Source organism: Dipodomys spectabilis, unplaced genomic scaffold (assembly GCF_019054845.1).
Source record: "Dipodomys spectabilis isolate Male_0828 unplaced genomic scaffold, ASM1905484v1 ptg000055l, whole genome shotgun sequence".
NCBI classification, from domain to species: Eukaryota; Metazoa; Chordata; class Mammalia; order Rodentia; family Heteromyidae; genus Dipodomys; species Dipodomys spectabilis.
This window is the reverse complement of record NW_024870732.1, coordinates 725646-734533: the sequence shown is the minus strand read 5'-3', so window position 1 is coordinate 734533 and position 8888 is coordinate 725646. Positions and strand designations below refer to the sequence as shown.

Here is an 8888-nt window from a genome sequence, read left to right as displayed (position 1 = left end):
ATGCCAACAATGAGAAAAGTGTGTCTGAAATTAGGACAGCAACTCCATTTGTAATAGCCCCACAAAAAATAAAATACATAGGAATTAACTTAACTAAAGAAGTCAAGGACCTCTATGATGAAAACTTTAAAATCTTGAAAAAGGAAATCAACACAGAACTTAAAAAATGGCAAAACCTCCCATGCTCCTGGATTGGAAAGATTAACATCATGAAAATGGCAATACTTCCCAAGGCTATCTACAAATTCAACGCAATACCTATCAAAATTCCAACCTCATTCTTCAAGGAAATAGAAGAGGCAATCCAAAAATTCATATGGAACAATAAAAGACCCCGAATAGCAAAAACGCTCCTCAACGGAAAGAACACTGCTGGAGGAATATCAATACCAAATTTCAAACTCTACTATAAAGCCATAGTAATCAAAACAGCTTGGTATTTGCATAAGAACAGACCTCAGGACCAATGGAATAGAATTGAAAACCCAGAAATAAACCTACAGACCTATAGCCATCTAATCTTCGATAAGGGAGCTAAAATAATAGAATGGAAGAAAGACAGCCTCTTCAGTAAATGGTGCTGGCAAAATTGGTTAACTACATGTAGAAAACTAAAGCTAGATCCTTACATATCACCCTGCACCAGAATCAACTCCAAATGGATCAAAGACCTTGAACTCAAAGCAGACACTCTGAAAATATTACAGGATGGAATAGGAGAAACCCTATGTCTCCTTGGCTCAGGCCGAAATTTTCTGAATAGAGACCCGGAAACACAACAAATCAAAGAAAGGTTGGACAAATGGGATTGCATAAATTTGCAGAGCTTCTGCAGGGCAAATGATATAGCTAGCAAGATCAATAGAAAGCCCAGGGATTGGGAGAAGATCTTTAATAGCCATAAAACGGACAAGGGTCTCATATCTAAAATATACTTGGAACTCAAAAAATTATATCCCCCAACAACAAATCCTCAAAGAAACAACTGCAAAATAAATAAGTAGGCGAAAGGCTTAAAGAGAAACTTCTCTGAAGAAGAAAGAAGGATGGCCAATAGACACATGAAGAAATGTTCAACATCCCTAGCCATAAAAGAAATGCAAATCAAAACAACATTGAGATATCACCTCATTCCAGTTAGAACGGCAAAAATCAAGAACTCTAACAACAAAAGATGCTGGAGGGGATGTGGACAGAAAGGAACCTTACTTCATTGTTGGTGGGAATGTAAACTTGTTCAACCACTTTGGAAAGCAGTATGGAGGTTCCTCAAAAGACTTCACATAGAACTCCTCTATGACCCAGCAATCCCACTTTTGGGCATTTACCCAAATGTTTACAAAAAAGACCACACTAAAGCTACCAGCACAACTATGTTTATTGCAGCATTATTTACCATAGCTAAGATATGGAACCAACCCAGATGCCCCTCAGAAGATGAATGGAACAAGAAAATGTGGTATATATACACAATGGAATTCTATGCCTCCATCAGAAAGAATGACATTGCCCCATTTATTAGGAAATGGAAAAACTTGGAAAAAATTGTATTAAGTGAAGTAAGCCAGGCCCAGAGAAACATAGGTCCCATGGTTTCCCTTATTTGCAATATCTAGTATATGTATGAGTCAAGCGGAAAAGGTCAGATAATGTGATGTCAGGAAAATGAACCCTTAGATATGTATTTTAATGTTTTTTTCTGTCATATATATGTTTCTAAGGTATTTATAAGATTATCTCTTTGTTGCTTTGTGTATCCCTCCCCCACAGTATAACCCCTGCTTTCTCTATATTTCATGTCAGTATAACTTGTGGAGGACATGGGGAAAAACCAGTTGTTTAAGGAAACAGGTGGACCTGTTGCAACAATGAGAAGTACAATTTGTCATGTCCAAAACGAGCTTTACAATGTCGGTGCGGGGCGGGGGGAATGGGGAGGAAGGAGAAGGATTGGGATGGGGGGGAGGGAGGAGGCTGGGAAGGGATGTGAAGGGTAAACAAAGGAGGAGGCTGCAATGCTTGGTAAGAAATGTATGCATTATCCTACCCATGTAATTGTAACCCCTCTGTACAGTATGTCAACAAATAAAATTAAATTAAATTAAATTAAAAAAGAAAAAGAAAAAACAAAAGAAATCACTTGCCTTAAAAATTTGACGAAAGAGTATTGAAGAGAGATGAAAGAAAACATAGAGGACGTTTCTGTCTCCAGTGGAGTAATGGGTTCTTGATATTGTTTCTCCCATTCTATCTTTACAAGCTATAAAGTGTGGCTGAGGACTGGATTATCCACTGCAGACAAAGAGAACTCACAGAAGAAAATATTTGCAGCAGATATAGGTGATTCATATCCTTAGACAATCTATTTAAATCTGTTCAAAATTCTCTGCTACCCAAAACTGCCCTCTTTGAACAGCTTTGTTTGCTTTCCCAAGACTACCTTTCATTAACTATTTAAAATTTTGAGTGGTCACATTCATCCTTTCTAGAGATTGCTGTTTGGTTGTGATTTTTGTGTGTTTTTGTTTTTTGTTGTGTTTTTTAACTAAATTTCAAAAGGTTTTGCAAGTGTATTACAATAAATATGTCCATCTAATTGTCCAATTCTCCTGGATCAGGGTGACTTCTTCTATCATTCTCAACCAACCCCTTCTCCAAGATTTATTTCAGATTTACCACGTCCTTTATCACATGTGTACATTGAGTATTCTAGCTGTACTTGTCCCTTGTTCCATTTGTCATTCATTCTATGTCTTTACTATTATTCCTCTCTGGTTTCAACTTCCTGATAGTCATTCTGTTAAACTGTCTGTTAATATTTTGAAAGGTTTAAATACATTCCATGGAGTTTCAATCCTGAATATACTTGAACTGATGTCAGCTTATATTTCCATAATTTATTCATCTGCAATAACAATTTGCAAGACTGGAGACGTGAAGGACCTAGACATGATTTTATTCTCATCCATTTGGAAGATTAATCTTTATTCAACAAGAAAGTTTAAATATGGCTTAGAATATATTCCTAACTAACAAATTTTATAAACGGCGTTGTAATAGGGCTTGTGATTATTTTATTTTACATGGGATAATATTTTCTACTACCTATAAGTTTTGGAAAAGGAAGAAAACCATGATTTACTACTATAGAGGAATATGATAGAAATAGAAGACAGATTTTATGTTTGTCACATCTCTGATGAGTACCCATATTCATGACTTTAAGTCATATTTCTTACTATGTTAGACAGATAGGGAAAACATAAAACAACATATGATAAAGCATCTATTTGTGACTTTTTAAAATGTACCTTATTAAGTGATAAAACTTAATATATTAGCTAGTGTTTGGGTTTGAATTATGGAAGGTTGTTCTATTTGACACATTTCTGGAAGGCACCTACTGAACAACACAAATGGTGGGTGGTACTATTTCTGCACTTTAATGAATGGTTGAACCTGCTTGGCATTAGTGCTGGAGAAATTAATCAACTCTATTGTAACTTGCACCCTAAACTTGAAAAATTTGTCTACTTGTGAAATGTTATTTTGGTGAATGTGATTTTTAAAAGATTATTTCAAAAGGAATCTGTTTTCAGGAGATTAAATGTAGGTTGTCATTTGTTTGTGAATGATAACATTTTTATACAACAGAACCAAGTTTTACTGAAGTACCAGTATTTTGAAGCATTAACGATCTTCTCAATTAATGTTTTTGAATTATATTTGACCTGAAGTCAAGTTTTCCTAGCCTTGGTAGACCAATTATGGATCTATCGTTCAGGAACTATTTTTTTGGCCTACTTATGCTGGACTAAATCTTTCAGTAATCATTAGAAGAGGGGTATTAAAAATAATTTTGTGACATTTGTGATCTTGGTCACACATATGGTCTGGTCATTTTTTTGAAAGTTTGAATTGCTGTACTTTCTGTTAGATTTTGTGATCTCATCTTGCATTTTAAGTTGCATTGCATTTCACAATTGCATACTGCTAATTCTGGTGTCGTAAGGAATTGATATGGATTTTCAATTACTTTCTGTTGACATGTTTCATGAGTCTAGGTGAGATATCTTGCCCTTGTTATCTGATGAAGCAGATAACTGGGACCTGGGATCCTAGGACCCATGGGTCCTGCAGAAGAGTAATACCTTTTAGATATCATATCAGAAAAATTGGGTATAATCAGTAGGAAGGCTTCCGAAATTGGAGAAAAATATTTTGGCATCAGTGAATTAAAACAATAAACAGAGCAGCAGGGTAAAGTCCCTTATAGATTAGAGGAAACCAATAATTTTTTTTTTACAATGTGAATTCAGAAGCCCAAGAACACTTAGAAGGTATCAAAAGTTTATACCGAAGACATTGAATTGATGCTTTTTATATTCTAATGTACATTCTAAATCTTATTATTTATATTCCAATCTATTTATATGTCAAATTATCAATTAATTCTAGTAAGTTTCACTGTGTGAAATAAAATATTAGCACGTATAAAGATAAAATATATAACTATATATAATGTAAGAAAAAGGCACATGTTTTTCAATGTACTGTTGTGGTTAGGGCATCAAAAGCAACTGTGTTTTAAAGTATTGCTCCATTATTTCTACCTCAGTGTTTGACAGAGTTGGACCTAAAGCTTTACCATTTGTAGATTTACAGCCTAGAGGCAAGAGGAAACACTGTGATAAACATCACCAATTTAAGGCCTAATATCAAGGAGAAACATATAGACTTCTCTTGTAACTGTGAAAATATTTGGTGAAAGAAAGGCAGTAGTGTAAATTCCTGCCTGGTTGGATGGTAGACTGGCCAGGACATTAGGTAATCATGCATGTGAAAACTTTTTCATCTTCTTGGCTTTAGCTACTTTTGAAATATTAGGTATAAGAAACAATTATATTTTGATAAAATGCCTTCTAGTCTAAATGATTCTGTCTTAATTGTTCATCTCTCCATGATCCTTTTTAACTAAGATTAGTTTTGTTCCAGTAAGACAATCTATGCTGTCAGGGTAAGATATTCTGGTTGGTCTGTTGCTATATGGAAGAAGAGTAAAGGATCAGGTAGACATTTGTGCCAGTACGACCTCATTTAGGAAATTTTAAGCGCAGAAGTTTAGAAGTAGCTCTTAAGCAAGGCTTGCTTTGAATCCATTAGCTCCACAAAGCTAACTCAGTTGATAAATAAGTACTTGAAAAGCTATCACCTTTGGACCTAGCTATAAAGGCTTCAAAGTATGATCAAATTTAAAATGAAAAAGACTTGAAATAGTCATTGACAAAAAATTGCAAATGTGAGCAATCAACCAAACAATATGTTTTTTCCAATATACACAGAATTTTAGAGAATTAAGATCAATAGCATTTTTAGGAACAATAAGGTTTCCTGGTTACAAACAGTCAACCAAGGATATATGCCTGTATAAAGATTGCATCATTAACTACTTAAATTTACAGGATACTACATGCTTCAGCAGCACGTTTACCCAAATTACAACAATATAGAGATTATCATGGCATTTGCAAAAGGATGATATGAAAATTTGTGAAGAATTCAATATTTTTCATTCTTCAGAAGCAAGAAATGAAAAACAGTTATTAAAAAATTGATTACAAAAATACAAGTCGTTATGTCAAAAATGAACTTTACAACTTTGGTGCGGGGCGGGGTAGTGGGGAGGATTGAGTGGGGGGGCTGGGGGAGGATGGGAAGGGATGGGAAGGGGAAACAAAGGAGGAGGCTACAATGCTTGATAAGAAATTTACTCATTATCTTGCCCATGTAATTGTAACCCCTCGGTACAGTATTTTCACAATAAAAAATACAAATGTAACAACACATATAATTCATTGAACTGAAAGTTAGTTTGACATCAGTGTATTAAATCCTCACCTTAGAAAGGCTTTCATATAGCATAATCTTTACAAAACTTTTGAAAGTAGATAACATTGTCATTTTATCCCAAAGAAATAAAATACTATAAGGACTTAGGTAAAAAAGGAATCTTAAACTTTTTCTATATGGAATGCAATCTGAAATAACACATTTATTAATGAACCTATATAATATAGAACAATGTAGAATTCAAAGTATTATATCTAGGAGAGAATGAAATAGATTATGGACATTATACAAACAAAATACAGATTATTTTAAAATATAATATTTTCAGACAAGCACCAGAAATATTTTTAGTTTCTGTACTACTCATTTCAACAGATAAGTTAAAATGATTTCTGATTTAAAAAATCACAAACTCTGCAGAAATCATTAGAGATGTATACAAACAACTCTTGAATACAATTTGACATCAAAGTCAGGCAATTCACTTGAAGAATACCATTGAATCCATGAATTTTTAAAGTAAGATATTGCCGTTGCTTTGTATTGTGAAAATATTTTGTACAGACACAAAGATGGATTGGCATTTTTGAAAATTAAGAAACTTAACCAAACCATTATGACTTAGGAGAAAAATTTTTACAAATTTTTAAAACAAAAAAACAACAAATTCTGGGACAGAACCAGGCCCTGAATTCAAGGCTAGTATTAGCACAAAACAAATGAATGAATCAATTAATTAACATAAATTAAGTGGTCACATGTGGTGAGGCAAGTAAAATGTAACACCCATGGTGACTGGATTGTGTATTATTTTGTAATAAGGCAAATTAACGTTTGTCCAAATCACTAATATTTTATTTGTACTTTTGTGTACTAAACCCTGAATTTAGCATGCATATATATGTGTGTACATGTGCACACATGTGTGTATGTGTATATGTGTGAGTGTGCTGTTGCAATGTTGCTTGACAATGTGGACAGGGTGAGGCTGAAAAGAGCTAACTGTGTTGCAATGTTTTTATTTATCAGTGTTCTGTCATGTCATTTCTATGGAGCGACTCTTCTGTACATTTTATTTGTCAAATAATAACATCATCATAATCAAAGCATATACAACATTAAATTAGATAAAAGAGACCAATTTCAGCTCTTGTTATATGTCAGGTAAGAAGATGCAGATATAATTAGGTAGTAAGTTATTGCTGTAAGATGACTGTCAGTACAAAACATGTATTTGACCTCTTAAATTGATTATACTTTTAAGATATACTCATGGAGTGAGTTTGACCTACTTGACCAAACAGGTATTACTCTCTGGTTATTCCTGTGAAACACAAGGTGGATAAACTCTTTCCAAATTTCTGTTGAAAATAACTTTCTTTGTAACATCATATCTATTCTCACTAAGATAATCAACCCTGTATTTATTAGGTTTGAATATCCCATCATATTGACTGAAAACAGTATTGTGGATATGCTTGTTATATATACCTTTCAAAAACAAACATACAAAAAGCCTGTGTCACCTCCAGATTGTGGATGCATTTGAACTTGTTTTGTACATGCAATTGGACCTTCACTAATGGTTCTTTTGTGGGAGTAACTATCCCAAATTTAACAAATAAGGCTTTTCGAATATCTTTTCCAATATACATAACAACCCAGAGCTAGTCTTGCAATTTCTGAAAAGCCTTTGAATATTTTAGTATTATTTCAGTTCATTGACTATAGAGCTAAAGACATTTCTGAAATAAATATTTTTAAGTTCTGAAGATGTAAGTGGGTATATAGGCTTTTTTAATCTATCATTTTATGAAAACCCAGTTTTTATGAAAGTAAATAAAATAGAATAAAGTGGTTTGGTGAGCTAATTATTAGTATAATTTTGTTTTCTAGTAATAGTTTTTTGAATGTAGATGATGCAGTTAAATTATTACCTTTGTGGCTCTGTACTTCAGTTAGTTTCACACTCATTATAATTATAAGCGTGAATTTGTAGAAAAATAAAGGTATTTGAAAATGATTAGTTGTGTTTTGTGTCCTACTCCCAAGAAAATGAGTTGTTTTCAAGTGTTAATATTTTATGATTGAATCTTCAGTATCACAAGAAATGTTGAAAAACGTGTAGTAGTATTGATATCTTTTTAAACCAATTGTATTCAGAAGTTGGAGAGTCTTTAATTGATGCTTAAGTCTTGGTGTCTATGATTTTTAACCTCTCGTTCCTAACATTAATGATAGGTAAGACTGCATTTTTGGGTATATGAAAGGTAAAATATTTATTTGGGGTCAAAGGTGATTTTTATATCAGTCTTGCTTTAATAGCATTTTAATGTAATATATTTCTCTCAAAATGTTGGGTATAAAAAGCAATCAAAATACTTCTAATGGTAAACAACTTATGTGAGCTACAATGTGGAAATGATTGGTCTATAGACCGGCAGTCTGTTTCCATCAGGAATTGGGAAGGTTATTCTTTCAGTATGACTGTGTTAAACAGAGATGAGGGTCCCCAGGCAATGCAGTGTTGTCATGGGATAGAATATGATTTCTAAAATTTTGAGCTAGAAATCAAGAATGTTATAGTTTAGCAGTTCCTTTCACCAGGGAGGTACAAATTGATTATGAACTTGGAGTTTTCATATTACAGTTACCTATTTCCTTTTTTTTCTTTTTGGTTTTTTTTTTTTTTGGTTGGTTGTGGCGCTTGACTCTGGGCTTGGGTACTGTCCCTGTGTTCTTCCGCTCAAGTTGATCACTGTACCGCTTCAGCAACAGTGCCACTTCTGGTTTACTAGCTGTTCATTATAGACAAGAATCTCTCAGAATATCCTGCCTGGGCTGGCTTTGAACTGCAGTCCTCAGATCTCAGCCTCCTGAGTAGTTAGGGTTACAGATGGAGCCACCGGCATCCCGCTTAGTTTCCTATTTTCTAACAAAGATAAAGTGAAATATTATTAGAATGTGGACAATAATTCTGGGAAATTTTCCTAGAATTAGTGGACTAAGTGCTGGTATTTTAGCCATAAATTAGAATG

General features: G+C 33.7%; 1 pseudogene; it reads left to right on the top strand.

Moving 5' to 3' along the window:
* Positions 1 to 5470: 5470 nt before the first annotated feature.
* LOC122108300 lies at positions 5471 to 5570 on the top strand (annotated as a pseudogene).
* Positions 5571 to 8888: the final 3318 nt, after the last annotated feature.